At 43.4% G+C, this 18,069-nt stretch overlaps 1 protein-coding gene across 5 annotated transcripts in view; it reads left to right on the top strand.

Moving 5' to 3' along the window:
* LOC147707980 (amine sulfotransferase-like) overlaps positions 1 to 18,069 on the top strand; it is a 357,336-nt gene that overhangs the window by 299,897 nt on the left and 39,370 nt on the right. The gene's annotated exons all lie outside the window — the stretch shown is intronic.

Raw genomic sequence — 18,069 nt, forward strand, 5'->3', positions numbered from 1 at the left:
TGCCAAATGCACGGCCATGGAGAGGGTGCTGGAGGTGATCAAAGCAAAGGAGGAGGAATTGGAATCGCGTTCTAGGCGCAATAACGTGCGCATAGCGGGGCTGCCGGAAACCACCAACACCGGAAGAATGGAACAATACATCGAGAAATTATGTAAAGATGTGTTTGGCGACGACTCTTTATCGCAGATTTTCGTCATAGAGAGAGCGCACAGGTCCCTTGCGCCCCACCCGCCACCAGGAGCGACGCCACGGCCGATTGTGGCCAGGGTACTGAACTATCGAGACAGGGACACCATCTTGAGACTGGCAAGGGAGAAAGGCCCCATAACTCATCAGGGCCATAAACGGAATTCTATCCGGATCACACAGTGGCCGTCCAACAGGCTCGGAGAGAATACACGGCGGTGAAGGCCAAGCTCAGGGATCTTCAAGTCAATTATTCTATGCTGTATCCGGCCAGACCACGGGTGCAATGGGAGGGAAAACCGACTATATTGGCGACTCCGAAAGCTGCGCAAGACTTCGTGAGGCAGATAATCTCACGGAAAAAGGCTGGGGAGTGAGAAGGACAGCATGGGGACACAGATTGAGTATGATGGGGCCACGTTCAAAAGGCAACTGTATGTGAGTATGTAACACTTTAACGCCCCATGAAAATTTCATTAAGCCAGCGTTAATGCAGACCATGCCAGGCGGTATTGACCGACCAAAACAGGTTGCAGGACTTATAACTGCTAATGGTGGGTGATCTTTCACAATACTGATTACAGATTGACTATTGTGTGCAATGTCACCTAATATGCTTTAAGACCGCATGGTGCGGATTGTTGGGTAGAGGTGGATGCTGCTCTACCTTTGGGAGCCATCATGGTATGGGTCATATTCGAAACCTCATTGGCGGAGATACACATTTGGTATGTTGATTCCCTCCCGTGGCCAGAGCTGATGGGGGGTTGCACGATGGAGAAGTAGCGAAACTTAAGGAATACTTTCATGGGTGTGATAAGCTGTATTTATGCACAAGTTGGTACGGAAGCACCCATGGACGAACAATGCTTCCCGTCTAACCTACCTGCTCCTATGTTAAGTTGTTATGTTTATAATTATGACTATTTAGTTGAAGGTACTGGACACTTTGAGAGATGTGCTGTATGAAGTAAAACGATGGTTGGTACATGGAGGGATGTCTGGGATCCTCACATCATTTAGGACTTTGTGCTGTTATATATTGCAAGTTCCCCACTGGGCTCGGGAGGGCGGGGAGCAACAAAGTACGTGTTCCCATATGATGGCCAACTTTAATATTTTCAGACGAAGGGCCGGGAGCGGCCGAGGGTGTTGTGACACAACGAGCATATTTTTCCTAACGTTAGGGATGCCGTCCACTTCCATTTAGTTGGAGGGAGAGTTGCGCCTCCAGCGGACCTCCACAAGGGAGTTACCCACACAGGTTCAATAGGAATGGGTTTGATGTTTAGCCCTGAACTGTTGTCGAGGGTAATTGGGGGGGAGACTGGTTTCGGCATGTTTGGGTTGCTGGAGTGGGAGGGGGAGGGCGGGAAGAGGTAACTGTTGATATGTTGAGACCTGAACAATCAGATTTTGTCTATGGATTATATTTTGTAGAACTAGAGAACAATTGTATGCACATGTTTGCACTTGGACACATCTCGGCGGACCCCTGGCGCTATTGATATGCGCAACAGATACAGACACCACCACCTTACCGATGACTCAGAGGTCGACTCAAGCCAATAATGCACACATAAAACTACTAACATGGAATGTACGAGGCTTAACACAACCCAAGAAAATTAGACGCGTATTTGCATACCTGAACAGACATTACATAGATATTGCGTTTTTACAAGAGACGCACATTGCTCCGAACACGCATCAATCCATAGGCCTAAAATGGTCCGAATCTGTACATGTCGCAACGTACTCCTCCTACTCTAGAGGGGTGATGTTGCTGTTGCGGAAAGGGTTAAATTTCACAGTGCTGAGGGTGATACAAGATCCAGAGGGCAGGTATGTTATTGTATCAGGGACACTACGGGGTAAGAAAATGACTTTGCTTAATGTTTATGGCCCTAATGTAGATTCTCCCGACTTCTTTCACAACTTGTGGGGACACCTGCAACAATTCACACACACTAGGATCATATGTGGGGGTGATTGGAATGTGACCCTTACTGATGGTGTAGACCGCTCCGCACAGTCCATCGAACCACACAAAAATGCTAGAGCCAAACTCCAACATATACTAGCGGACGTGAAGCTAACGGACATATGGAGACACAAGTTTCACACGGAACCAGGTGCCACACACATTTCTGCATGCCATAGCAGCTGGTCCCGCTTGGACTATTGGCTAGGTACTAATGACATTATACATTGGACTAGTGACATTAACGTTCTTCCAAGGACGCTATCGGATCACAATCCGGGTTTATTGACACTCTCCATACCAGATCACATCCCACCTCCCTATCAATGGAGGTTCAACTCACGTGCTCTAACAGACATACTGTACGCTGACACTATCCACACAGCAATCAAAGACTATTTCCTGCTAAACGAACCGGCGGTCGATGACCCCTGCCTACTGTGGGAAGCCTTTAAAGCGACGGTTCGAGGGGTTTGTATGAGCACAACTATAGGCATACTTCGCGACATACGACAACAGATTAAAAGATGCGACACGCAAATGAGGGAGTTGGAAAGGGTATATGAAACTACCCATGATGTTGCGATTCTAGGAAAATTACGCACATTACACACGGAACACCAAAATCTAGTAGACGACAAAATAAAGTATATGGATAAAAAAACACACTGCTAGAGCTTTTGGTGAAGGAGGCAGCCGGGTGGGCTGCTAGCGGCAAAAATTTGTGAGGGCAAGAAGCACACGGATGTACTTGGCATTAAAACTGAAAACGAGGTTATACTGACACAAACGGCGGATATACTGCAAAGCTTTGTCACTTCCTATAGTACACTATACACATCACAGCCAATAGCCTCCACAGATGCTATCAACGACTACTTTAGGGACGTGGCCACAGCATGGCTGTCTGACCACCAGAGGGAATACCTAGCGGCACCCATCACGGTTGAGGAAGTCACGGAGGTGATAAAAACACTGCCGAATGGTAAAGCGCCGGGCCCGATTGGGTACACGAACGAATTTTATAAACATTACGTGGATATCCTGGCTCCCCGATTGACGGAGATGTACGGGGCCGCGTTCGATCAGGGTGAACTCCCCCCAACGCTCCGAGAAGCGGTCATCATAGCTCTCTTGAAACCGTCCAAGGATCCAACCCAATGTGACTCCTACAGGCCGCTGTCACTGATAAATGTTGATTCTAAAATCCTAGCGAAGATCATGGCTATGAGGTTAACACCGCTTATGACCAACTTGGTGTTACCTGATCAGGCAGGCTTTGTCCCGACACGGTCCACGTCCCATAATACCCGGACAATGTTTGCCCTAGCCCATTATATCCAACCAAAAACGAAGGCGGTAGCGGTGCTGCTGGACGCTGCAAAGGCATTCGATTCCATCGAATGGCGGTATTTAATTGCGGTGCTGCACCGCATGGGCTTCCTTAAAAGATTTGTCCAGTGGGTGACCCTAATTTACACTAAACCACGAGCCAAGGTCCGAGTTAACGGATACTTATCTGACAGTTTTGCAGTAGAACGCGGTACCAGGCAGGGCTTCCCGCTCTCCCCCCTGATATTCGCCCTGGCATTGGAACCACTGGCCTGCATTATCCGCAGAACTATAAATCATCTGCCATACAATTTCCCGCGAGACCGCTCCACATATCATGGTACGCGGACGATATGGTGCTCTATGTTCGCGACCCAAATGTACACCTAAACCAGCTGCTGTGGGAGTACATCAAATTCGGCGGGCACTCGGGACTAACAATCAACTGGTCAAAGTCCTCCATCATTCCCCTCACAGACACTACGACTCCCTTTGATATTGAATACCCCCTAGAGTGGCAGACCGACCCGGTGCGTTATTTGGGAGTGCTATTCCATAGAGATCCAGACATAGAACTCCGCGCAAACTATGGCGTGACAATATCCAAGCTGGAAGATAAAGTAAAGCACTGGATACAACTGCCGTTGTCTCTGGCAGACCGTATTGCAATAGTTAAAATGAATATATTGCCCAGACTGCTGTATTTATTCACTAACATCCCCATTGCTCCACCGGGAGAGGTATTCCGTTGCATCAAGTCACTAGTATTACAGCTCATTTGGGCAGGTAAGCAGGCGCGGATCGATCTCCAGACATTGACGCTCCCCTATGCCAAGGGAGGATTTGGAGTGCTAGATTTTAAACGGTACTATTTATGCGCGCAGTCACAGTATGCGGCTTACTGGTTTCACATGGTGCCATATCTAACACACACAGCGATCGAAGAAGGCGATGCACATCCGGTCCCTCTTACCGCCATCCTCTCACATAAACGCCCGGCATTACACGCTCGTGACATAAATACAGTTGACACAACCGTCAAGGTGTGGCACGAAATTGGGAGACTGGCGCACAAAACGCTGCTTTATGCATGAAACATGCCACTGCACGATCACTCAGCGCTTTCTGTCACGCGCGGGAAGGTGGGAATGTCGCTATTACAGCAGGTGGGCATTGCACAGATGGGAGACTTATTTAACGAGGGCAGATTCGTAGACATTGCGGAACTCCAGTACATACACAACAAATCACAGATGTTTTATTTCACACATTATAGGCTGAAGAGAGCCATGCTGGAACTATACCCTACCTTTCCTGAAGAGCCGGCCATCCTGGATACCTTACAACTCCTCATTACAACACAGGATCTATCACACCTCACATTGCGACTATACTCCTCTGCACAAGCTGAAATTCCACAGTCCACGGACAGGGCAAAGACTAGATGGGACTTTGTATTAGACATCCCATTGACAGAGAAGGAATGGGAACAGACATGTGCACTAACACAGATACTGACCCCTAACGGGAATCTCAAAATCATACATTTCAAATATTTACACCAGACATACTACACCCCTGCACGAATGTGTAGATACGGAATGCAGGATGACACCAGATGCAAAAGGTGCGGCGCAAAGGGTGCTGATTTTGTCCATTTAGCCTGGTATTGCCCCAAAATTCAGGAATACTGGGAAGAGGTAATCACTAAACTGTCTACAATGGTGGGGGTTGAGGTGGACTGCACAATCCGATGCTGTTTGTTAGGCATTGTACAGCAGCTCAAATCATCTAAGCGTAAGTTCTGCGCAATCGCCTTGTTATTGGCCAAGCGACAGGTATCACAGTGTTGGCACACTACTCAGGTACCCACCACACTAAAATGGTTACAAGATGTGTCCAGCTGTAGGGACAAACTACTGACTTACGAAGAGAGCCTACCACTGCGATCCAGGCCGAAAGACTTTTGGTTGTATCTCACTGAATATTTGGCCACGGTGGGCAGTGACACGGAGTGACACTAGAAGTTACCGGTGATAAATGCCGAGCGTAATGGTGCCGATGGGGGCTGGGGGGAGAGGTGTTCAGGAAAAATGACATGATGTATTTGCACTGTACTTATCGATGTGTACAACTGAAAGGTGAAGGTTTCGTTGTTGGGGGTTAATGGTTTGTATTTTCTGTGTATGTTCTAATACACCAACAAAATTTGTAAAAAACAAGGCCTAATTTATGTGCTTTACGCCGCCGGACAGTTGTTGTCGGCTATATGGCTGTGTACTATTCACGTTGAAACGCACCTTCACAATAACGCAGCCGGCCCCAGGGTTGTAGGCTCCCGGCTGTGTATCCATTTTTTGTTACGAATAAAGGTCTTACAAAAAAAAATACATGCAGTCAGGGTGTGTGCTGTACAATACCTCTTAAGTTTGATGTAATAGACTGTAATTTTGCTACACGTTTAATAAGAATGTAGGCCACATATAAATAATTTTGTATCTAGCTTAAAAAAATCAAACATCGCTAAAAACACAGCAACACTTGTTGCTGCACAGTGGAAAGCCCTATGCAAAGGTTAACTGATCGTCTTTCTGTTGGTTATTGCTGTATTTGGGCGAATTACAAAATAATTAGGTAACATTAACACTGAGGGGCAGATTTTCAAAACTTTTGCGCTGGTTTAGCATCACAAAAGTGACGCTAACCAGCGCAAATTTGTGTTTTGCTATTTTCTTTACAGCACAAAACTTGTTTTGCTTTGGAAAGTAGCCTGCAAGTAGCAGAAAGCAGCGCCAAGCACTGCTTTGCGTTACTTTGACCTGAGGGGGCATGCCATGGGTGGTACATGGGTGTTATAACAAGAAAAAGGATTCCCTCATATCCTAAATACTTTTTATCTTGTCACATAGTTTGCATACTTTTCCCAAGAGTCCTTCAAAATATGGCAATAACACTTTTAATTGTATTTATATTGATTTATTAGTTTTTTCATTTATATCAAAATTTGTTTTATGATTTTTTTAAATTCATTGTATTATTCTTCAGTCTTTTCAATAAATAGTAAAATTTAAATCATAATATATAAACGTATCAAATTGCATTTACAAATTCAAGAACAAAGGACACCCTACAGAGCACACACCTAAACATACTCACACATGTATTCACACATACACTAACACATGGATCCCTTCTCATTCGATACACTCTCTTTTTTCTGTGGCTAAGGTATCACAGATTGTCATGTGAACTATCACACCAGGTCAACGCGCATTTCGGTGGGTTTGTACCACCTTCCTCAGGACCGCGACAGAAAAAGCTTGCTTCCTTATTGTGTGGACATGGGTATCTGAAATAACAAATATAACATAATATATCTATGCCATTTAATTATAATTTTAGAAGGACAATCAATTTTCATTTTATAACATTGGAAGATACATGTTATTTTTCGTTGTGTTAGAATACCCATGCGCTGGCAAATTAATTTATGTATAGACAATTAAACTATCTCCATGACCCAAACCCCTGTGTGGGTACATTGGGATCCAAAATCAAAAATGATAGAAAGGTCGACCAGATATTATTTACAATCAGTGAAAATTAACCTTAATTTAGTGAGCCAGGATGGCAGGAAGTCGGAAGGAGAGAAAGGAAGTGATGGAAAAAGAGGAAAAAAAAGAAGAGAAAAGAAAAGGGGAAAAAAGAAAAGAAAAAAGAAAAAAAGAAAGAAAAACAGAAAGAAAGAAGAAAAAGGAGGAAAAAAGGGAGAAAGAGAAAGGAGTACTTTGCTGTCTCTCATCTAATGATACCACAACTATTTATTAAGCTTGCTCTTACCCTTTGGGAGCTATGAGGAGACGTATTTGTAAGGGTTGAAAGGTCGCTTGATTTGGTGATCACTCCTAGGACAATATCAAATACTTATCAGCCCTCTAATATTTAAGTTATGGTTACCATTAAGAGCTACGTATGTACCCCGATTTCCTTACCTATTAGACACTTGGATTTTATCAAGGCTGCTGTTTTTATGTGATTCCTATTTGTACGTTTCTCAATGATCCAAACACAGGGCCCGATTCACAGAACTAACTTAAGACAAAATCCTAAACTTACTACTTTTGGTATTCACAGAAGTTAGGATTTTGTCTTAAGTTTGTCTTAAGACAGACTTAAGACAAAATCCTAACTTAAGTCTGTCTTAAGTCTGTCTTAAGTTTGTCTTAAGACAAACTTAAGACAAAATCCTAACTTCTGTGAATACCAAAAGTAGTAAGTTTAGGATTTTGTCTTAAGTTAGTTCTGTGAATCGGGCCCACAGTTATTGACGAAGATATCTGTAAATGAAGGCATATGAATGAGCTATGCTAATACCATTGTGTATTGTCATAGATAAAACCCGACATTGGATCCTGACCAAACTGACCTTGCTTTCATCAGGAGCCTCAATATTATATGGTCCAACAGTTTGTTTTCTTGTTTCTTTAATTTCCCTTTTTAATTCAATTTAGGGATGATTTAAGTCTGGAATAAGAGATATTTCATTCTTGTTAAACATAAGGTAGTTGGAAGTCTGTTCCTTATTCTTGTACTATATAACGTAACTGATAGTCTACTCTTTGTCTACAAATTCATGTATACAAAACACCTTATTTAAAAAAAAAGGACCAGACATCCCTCGATAATCACTCCATCTGCCTTTTAGTTATCAAAGCGCAACCCTCTAGGACTCAAAGGGTGCTTCCTGGTTCCAATACAATGACATCTAGATTTTGTTCACATATTATAACTAAGCCCTACGCATTAATGATTGCATATCTTACAGGCTTCCTGAGTAGTAGCGGTGCGTGAAATGACCAACAAGGTCTATTCACGCTTCATTTTATTCTACAATCATGTTTTAATGTTAAAAAAGTCTCTTCATCACATAACATAATCTCAGTAGGGTAGTGATCCTCAAACCTAAAATCACGAGCTCCTCAGCCTCATCGTGTATTCCTACAATGTTACATCTTATTTGCAACAAACCCAAATGTATCGGACTAGAATACATAAACCCTTCTTAACCCAGTCCCGTTGTCCTTTAGCTCAGACTAACATGCCCAATACTCTGAACGCCTGCATTAACCGGTCAGTAGAGCCTTAATGCTGACTCCATGACGTGGGTTCAGCCTAGTCTTAAAGACCTTTAAGATTAGGCTGAACCCACATAATGGAGTCAGCATTAAGGCTCTACTGACCAGTTAATGCATGTTAGTCTGAGCTAAAGGACAAATAAGATGTAACATTGTAGGAATACACGATGAGGCTGAGGAGCTCGTGATTTTAGGTTTGAGGATCACTACCCTACTGAGATTATGTTATGTGATGAATAGAATTTTTTAACATTAAAACATGATTGTAGAATAAAACGAAGCGTGAATAGACCTTGTTGGTCATTTCACGCACCGCTACTACTCAGGAAGCCTGTAAGATATGCAATCATTAATGCGTAGGGCTTAGTTATAATATGTGAACAAAATGTAGATGTCAATGTATTGGAACCAGGAAGCACCCTTTGAGTCCTAGAGGGTTGCGCTTTGATAACTAAAAGGCAGATGGAGTGATTATCGAGGGATGTCTGGTCCTTTTTTTTTTAAATAGGGTGTTTTGTATACATGAATTTGTAGACAAAGAGTAGACTATCAGTTACGTTATATTGAACAAGAATAAGGAACAGACTACCAACTACCTTATGTTTAACAAGAATGAAACATCTCTTATTCCAGACTTAAATCATCCCTACATTGAGTTAAAAAGGGAAATTAAAGAAACAAGAAAACAAACTGTTGGACCACATAATATCGAGGCTCCTGATGAAAGCAAGGTCAGTTTGGTCAGGATCCAATGTCGGGTTTTATCTATGACAATAACAATGGTATTAGCATAGCTCATTAATATGCCTTCATTTACAGATATCTTCGTCAATAACTGTGTTTGGATCATTGAGAAACGTACAAATAGGAATCACATAAAAACAGCAGCCTTGATAAAATCCAAGTGTCTGATAGGTAAGGAAATCGGGGTACATACGTAGCTCATAATGGTAACCATAACTTAAATATTAGAGGGCTGATAAGTATTTGATATTGTCCTAGGAGTGATCACCAAATCAAGCGACCTTTCAACCCTTACAAATACGTCTCCTCATAGCTCCCAAAGGGTAAGAGCATGCTTATTAAATAGTTGTGGTAGCATTAGATGTAAGACAGCAAAGTACTCCTTTCTCTTTCTCCCTTTTTTTCCTCCTTTTTCTTCTTTCGTTCTGTTTTCCTTTCTTTTTTTCTTTTTTCTTTTCTTTTTTCCCTTTTCTTTTCTCTTTTTCCATGACTTCCTTTCTCTACTTCCGACTTCCTGCCATCCTGGCTCACTAAATTAAGGTTTATTTTCACTGATTGTAAATAATATCTGGTCGACCTTTCTATCATTTTTGATTTTGGATCCCAATGTACCCACACGGGGGTTTGGGTCATGGAGATAGTTTAATTTTCGATACATAAATTAATATGCCAGTGCACGGGTATTCCAACGCAACGAAAAATAACATGTATCTTCCAATGTTATAAAATGAAAATTGATTGTCCTTCTAAAGTTATAATTAAATGGCATAGATATATTATGTTATATTTGTTATTTCAGATACCCTTGTCCACACAATAAGGAAGCAAGCTTTTTCTGTCGAGGTCCTAAGGAAGTTGGTAAATTGGGGTTTTCATTTCTCTGTGCTTTTCTGACTTTCAATGCGTGCTGCACTCTGCAGCACACATGCAAAGTGGAAAAAGCTTTGCATCGTGCTTTGCATAGTGTTTTGTACAGGAAGGATACCCTTCCTGTACAAAACCTATGCTACACTCATGCACAAACCCTAGCGCTGCTGCTCAAAGGTGTGTGCATGGAGCATGGCAGCTGAAATCAGCACCTGCGCAAGGGAAAGGAGAGGAGAGAGCCTGCTCCCTCCGTGTGGCGCAACGCCTCGCGGGGGGCTGCGCATCTTTGCACAACTTTTTAAAAAATCTCCACCAGAATGTGCTGCATTTTGCCACATAGTTTTCTTTTTCATACCACATAAGTTAGTGAATCCCGCCACCAAATTTGGTCCTTTCTTGCCACATTATTCCAGTATCCCTGCTCTTAGGTCACAATTATCATTATCACAAAGGCAGGGGCAGCAATGTTTTGCAGTTCATGTTTAAAAAATCTCACTTTTCCGAAATACATCTCAGTGCCGTGATACAATCCCATGTACTTAGGTAACTTCAATGGCCATTTTATGTGATAATTGATTTATATTCCTAGCTTAGAAAAGGATCTGGCATTACAGCCAGAGCCACTGGCTTTACAGGGAGAGAACTACGTTCAAGCCTCGGTATGATAAAAGGCTGTTGTAAACTATAAAGTTTACTGTGGGTAGTTAATGCACTCATCAAGGCAGAGTTTTCAAATGCAGAAAAGGTTACAAACCTTGTCAGAAAACATTTTTCAAAAGAATTGTGCTATAAACAAGGGGGCTTACCGAGAAGCAAGAACCATCTTATTCGAACCAAGTTGACATCACAGCAAGGTCACCAAACGCTCAAAGTCAGCAGTATTTTAATCAGTGAGGGCACAGGGATCTTGATTTTTAGAAAGTCAAAGTAAACATAGCAGGTTATATTGGTTGAATGTTTTTGATGCCTGTCTCCCTTTTGTTCAATCAAGATGATGAGTCATGATCCTTTCTTTTGTTGTGAGCTCTGCAGGACACCCGGCTTTACATTCACACAGGGGTAGTGCAGGCCAGACCGTGAACCGGTCATTTATTTATTTATTTATTTATTTAATTTATATCGCACGTTATAACCACCGGGGTCTCTAAGCGCTGTTTGTCCAGATTTACGTGGTGAGATGTTACATTCGCTTGAACCCATCTGTGCACTTAAGGTCTGTTCCATGCTTGTTTAAACAGTACAGTTTTTAGTTTTTTTCTGAAGGATAGTAAGTTACTTTCCTTCCTGAGTTCTGGGGCCAGTTTGTTCCATAAGGCTGGGAGCGTGTTGGAAAACGCACGACCCCCCACCGTGGTCAATTTGAAGCGGGATTGGGACAGAAGAGTAGCGTCCGACGAGCGCAAAGTCCACCCGGTGTGTAGGGGGATAGTCGGGATTTCAGATATTTTGGTGCTTTGCCATACAGAGCCTTGTGAGCGATACACAATCCTTTAAAGACAATCCTCTGACAAATTGGGAGCCAGTGCAACTCCTGCATCAGGGGAGAGGAATGAGCAGTCCTGGGTTTTTTATAGATCAGCCTCGCTGCATCGTTCATAACCCCCTGTAGTTTGTCCTGCAGCCGCTGGGGCAAACCTATGTATAGGGAGTTCCCGTAGTCCAGCCTAGCCAGAATTGTGGCTGAGACCACGTGTCTCAGAGTAGGGAATGAAAGTAAGGCAGAGATCTTCCTTAGTTGTCTTAGAAGGCCTATGCAGGTACCCACTACCGTGGTAACTTGTTTTTCCATGGATAATTTGTTATCCACATATAGGCCTAAACTTTTGACTGCGGATGCTGGTTCCGGTGGTGTACCCAGCTCCATAGGCCAAAATTTCTCACTCCAAAGGTTGCCCGAGATAGAAATGGGCAACACTTCCGTCTTATCCGGGTTGACTTTCAAGGAGTTCTCGGACATCCAGTTGACTGTGGCTTTCAGTATGTCCTGCAGCCTAGTGGATGCTCCCGGGCCATCATCCAGCCGGATGATTATCTGGGTATCATTGGCGTAGTTGTACACTAGGCAGTCCATCCTATTCAGGAGGGCAATTAGTGGCTGCAGGTAGATATTAAAAAGTAGGGGTGACAAGGCAGAGCCCTGTGGGACCCCGCAGGTGATCGGAGCAGAGGTGGAAAGTAAATCTCCCAGCTGTACTCGTTGTGTCCTACCCTGCAAGAATGATGTAAGCCATGCATGTGCTGTACCCATGATGCCAAAGGATCTCAACCGCGACAGAAGCTGTTTGTGACACATGGTATCAAATGCCGCGGAGAGATCCAGTAGTATCAGGGCGCTCTGTGTTTTTACGTCAGCCCGAGTTCTTAGCTCATCTAGGATGGATAACATAACTAGTTCCGTGCTATGATTAGCACGGAACCCTGCCTGATTGGTCTCCAGCAAGTTGTTACTCTCTAGATGGCCCGAGAGTAGAGCTAACACATGCTGCTCAATCACTTTAGCCAAAAAAGGCAACTGAGAGATGGGCCGAAAGTTTTTCAGACACTTCGTGTCCGAACCAGGTTTCTTCAGTAAAGGAATCAGACGAGCCTCTTTAAAAGCTAGAGGGATCTGTCCTGTACGGAGAGAAGTGTTCAATAAATGCAGAACCTCTTCCTCAATTCCTGGTACTGCCAACTTGAATACGTCAGGAGGGCATGGATCCACCAAGGAACCCGATTTAACTCGGTCTATGATTTTAAATAGTTCCTGTTTAGAAATTGGGGAGAACTCAGCGAATGATGAGATGTTTAACGGGGTGGTAAGGTCCGGTGGGCAAGGACATTCGAGGGGTGTAGTTGCAGCAATTTCGTCCAAAATATCGGATATCTTCTTTACGAAGAAGTCCTGAAACCTCTGACAGTCCTCCTGAGTGAACTCGGGACTTTGCTCTTTATTTACCCTGAGCTCCGCCAGGACCCGGAAGATTTCCTTTTGCGGATTTCTTGCTGCAGCTATTCTTTCCTCGAAGAACGCAGCCTTCCTAGATTGTATGGCTAGTTTATAATGAGCTAAGGATGAGACGTATTCTTGTTTGGCAATGGCGTCATATTTTTTACGCCATGCCCGTTCTTTCTTCCAAACCCCACGTTTCATCTCCCTTAGGGAATCATTGTACCAAGGAGCCCCAGCTCCTCTCGCCACCTTCTTCACCCTGCGAAGAGGTGCCACCACATCAATGGCACTCCCCAGTTTATGCTGGAGGTGACCACACAGGACATCAACGTTGACATCCTGCTCTTTTGCTGCAGGGGGGTGTTCCAAGAGGTGTACCAATTTATCCCCATCAAGATTTCTCCATTTCCGGGCCATTTTCCAGCCCTCCCCAGGTTTGGACAGGTGGCCCCTCAATAAGAGTCTACCCGTTATTAAAGAATGGTCAGACCATGCACAGGGAAGAATTTCCGTAGCACCCTGGACTGGCATGGTAGTCCAGACTAAGTCGAGTAATGTCCTTTCTCATGTGTCGGTCCCTTGACCTGTTGGGTAAGACCTAAGGAGGAGATCGCCTCCTCGATCTGTAATGCTTGTCCCTCTTTGGGGGATTTTTCCCAATGATAGTTGAAGTCCCCGACAACAACCATTTTATCATATCTTGTACGCAGGTCCTGGACCAGTCTCGTAAAGAGGGTCGGGAAGTCTGGCGACGCCCAAGGTGGCCGATATACCACCAAGAACACCACACAAACCGCTCCCCGCCTAAGCTTAACCCCCATAACCTCTGCTCCCCCGAGGGTTTCGGAGAGAAACCTTTCGGCGCGGAGGCGTGTCTGATAAAAAAGGGCTACTCCCCCTCCTCTCTTGGCTCCCTCCCTGTTGAAATGAATTGCCAGATAATTGTCTGGAAGGGCCGCCACTAAATCTGGCGCCGAACAATCCTCCAACCAAGTTTCGGTGAGCGCAAGGACGTCTAACTCCCCGTCTTCCAAAAGTGTGAAGACCTCCATCTTATGGCTCTGCAAAGAGCGTGTATTCAGCAGGCCATAGCTCAGGGTATAGATGTTAGAAGCGCGCTGCCGCCCTCGAATGCTACTAGGAGAAATTAGCAAGCCCTCACAAGCCAGCCGATGTATAGTAGCCGGCTCAAGATGAGACTTGCCCAAGTTAAGCTGCAATAGGTCACCCCTGGAATAGAGCACATTTTGGCCAGGGGTTCTGGCCCCAGGTCACGGATGGGCAAAGATGGGCTCACCTCTGGCGAACCTCCGGCGCACCTATGGTCATCCCTGATAATTTTCTCTGACCAGTCCTGGGGGAAGGTGGGGCTGTTGTGGAAGGCTGTCTGACCCCTGGGAAAGCCCTCCCTGCTCGTGAAGCTAGAAAAGCTTGCTTTCTGCTTTTGTTACTGGGGGCCGACATTGCAGCACTGCTGCAAAATTGTCACAACTTTTACGGCCTCCCTGGTAAATGCCTGATGCCCCCTATGGCCAGTTCGGCCCTGGATGCAGCAATTGGAATTCCGAAACAATTTCAGCCCATGGTTACAAGGCACTGGGTTGGGAACCCTGTTTCCTTAGGCCATGCAGTGCTGCACCACTACTGCTTTCTGGGCCTTATAACACTAACATTTTTTTAAAGGCAGTGTAGGGCCCCTTAGTTGTTAGCAGGAGCCAGGCCCTGGGCAGCTGCCCACACTGCCCATGCCTAGCTCTGGCCCTGGGGCCTTATTTGTTTGCTGTTTGTGGGCTTGTTTTATGGCCATGGTGAGCCAGTTTTTACTGTTTGTTTCCGAGCTATAGTCGCATATATTGCCTACAGCAAGTACAAATGCATGCAATCTCCCAAACCTTGAAAAACATCATGGGGCATATTTAACAAAAAATTATGAGTGGAGGACAGCAAAGTCACATTGCTGCACTGTGTGACAGGGAACGGGCAGGAATAAGCTGCACTTAACAATATACAGAACATTCCTGTCATTTTCCAGCTTAGGTGTATAATGTGCTGCCTAGTGCCTACGCAGGCACCCTTGCACCATGGTGCAAGGGTGCCTCTGCTGTAAGTATGATTGTTTTGCTTCCTGCACAAAGACAATCCCTGCTACATTTTTCTCTTTCTTTATGTGCTGCAGAATGCAGACCATAGGAATGAGGAAAAAACTAGGAGAAATAAACGTATTTCTCCTTGTGACCTGAAGAGGTGTAGAAGTTGTGGTGCATTCACAGGTCTGCCACTTATGGCTAGTTTGTTTGTTTGTTTGTTTGTAGATCTATATAGCACGGCTTATCACCCGTGAGAGTATCCAGGCGTTGTCCATGGGCACAAGGAGATCAAGTGATTTGTCCAGAATTACAGGATGTTGCGCCGTGGCACAAACCCAGATCCCGAGCTCCCAAGTTGGCAGCTCTGGTAATTGCGTCACATCCTCCTAATGGGAATGTGTCAAAATCCAATAGGTGTTGCGTGGGAACACCCACTCACCATCCATGGACAGCCTCCCAGGGGCACTGTAACAAAACTCAGCAATTTGCAATACTTTGCGATACTCCATCTTCATTAAGCCACTCAGGGCCACGCAAGATGGCCTTGTGTGGCTTGATGGATCACATTTAGTAGTTGCGTCACACATGCTCCCTGTTGTGTGGTGCATGTGCGACACAGCTACTTGATAAATAGGGCCCCCATGTCTTTACAAGTTTTAAACTGCCCTGAGTTTTCAAATGTGGACCACTTTTTTAGCTACATGATTTGTTGTTGTGGGTGTTACGGCAGATACTGGGCCCTTTTTGATAAAATTAGTCTCTTAATACTATTATCTCTTCCATATGACTTAGTTCTCCGACACTCACTTGATCTTCCAATGAATCTTGTACTGTGCCACAGAGGGGTTGGATATCGGGGATGAAATATCAGCATCTCCAATGAGGATCAGGAATTGGATAACCAATTCACAAATTAGTAATTAGAGTAGTGTATATGATGAGCATCTAGATGAAGGATTATCACAGCTAGTCTGAACCTTCAGAAGAAATTTAGCCGGACTAAAATCATTCAAACCAATTATTCTGATATGGCCATACAAAACAATAACATTAGTACCTGATGAGCAGATATTTCTCTATTCTGATCTCTCCTTTTCATTAATAAATCAATTGAAATGCACATTCAACTTTAGAAGACAAGTCATGATAAAACAGAGTCTGTGGTTTTAGTTAAAGGTAAAAATGTATCAAAGATATTCAAAAGAGCAGTACATAATTAATAAACATTTAAGATTTAAAGAGTGCAGGACAGTCTAATTAGTTTGGGATTGCCAGAAGTAAAAAGGAGCTTTGGAAAGTTCAGCAAGGACATGAGCGACAACAGCTCATGGGCAGTGTCCAAGAAACAGTCCAAGATTGGCTCAGATAGTGTATGCGTCAGCCCGAATAAGAGTAAATAGAGTCTGCAAAGGTCTCAACGGAAAGATGTAGGAAAAATCAAAGAGCAGTCTCTGGGGTCTGTCAGAGAGCCAGCATCTATCCATCAAAGCAATGTATATTATAATCCTCTAGTTCCAGGATGACACCACCTTGTTCACCTCGTTGTGATCAAAATACTCAGACCATTGGTCAGGTCTTATAAGATGATTGTCATATGGCATAAAGGAAGGCACATATTATAGGAAGAGGAGGTACAGATCACGTAAGTTGTCAGATCATCCGGTATATGTAAACTTCCAAACAATGAACCTTTAGCAATAGGCATATGAGTGAGTTCAAGAGGACAGATTCCAATACCAAAGTATCAACTTTGTTGCAAACAGTCCTTGAAAGTGAGAGAACTGTTCTAGTAGACAGTTTCGACTCATATTGAAAGTTTAGAAACACTTCTCACAAGTGTAAGACAAGCAGAGTAGGAAAAATGCAGAACTATAATAAAGTTAGTTTAAAAAATGCAGAATATAAAGTAGTGAAAATATACATTTCATAAGGGAAAGCAATATTCTAAACATCCTTCCAACTTAGAAGCACTCAAAATCAGTTATTTGTCGGATTGAAAAGATCACATGTAATTATGACACATTACTACATATTCAAAGCACTAACATGTAAAATTATTTCAAATCATGAAATATCAATATGGTTTCAAATGTTTTACAATAGTACCTATAGGAACAATATTTTCTGACAGTTTCAGGACATTTGCACTAAATATGGCTATGCAGCACCAGTTTTTTTTCTCATTCGGCGCACAATTTCACATATGCCAATTATGAAATTCAGAATGACACCCTTCAATAGCAGACCTAAAATCATCTATATCACGTTAAATGTATTGAATTATTTACACATATTACAATTTCAGTGATGATGATTAGAAATTTCATAACAGGAGTACATCACTTTACCATTTTAATACACAGTGAAATAACAGTCTAAAGCTGGTTACTGAAATATTATCCTAAATTATTCAAATTACAATGATTTCATCTATTCTACAATTTATCTGCATGCTTTTACGATGGGGAAAGTAAGTTCTCTCACTTTTATTTTTCATTTCTCATTAACATGAAATTGGTGCACTTATTCATGTGTTACCTGAAATGTCTCAAATCAGTTTATATGTCACAAAAAGATTCATACAGCTTTTCAGCTGTATCGAAGGGCTCTCTTATTTCAGTGTCTGGGTCTATTTTCTGTTCCAGTCCGACCCAGAAAATGGAGAACTACACTACTTACTTGAACATGCCATTGTAAATTGTCTCCCTTCTCATGTTTTCTGTGTTTCAAAAGTATGCCTAAATCATTAGCAATTTTTTCATTTTGTGAGATACAGATTGCAGTTTTTGGATACCACACTG

The sequence above is a fragment of the Lissotriton vulgaris genome, chromosome 6 (genome assembly GCF_964263255.1).
Source record: "Lissotriton vulgaris chromosome 6, aLisVul1.2, whole genome shotgun sequence".
NCBI lineage: Eukaryota > Metazoa > Chordata > Amphibia > Caudata > Salamandridae > Lissotriton > Lissotriton vulgaris.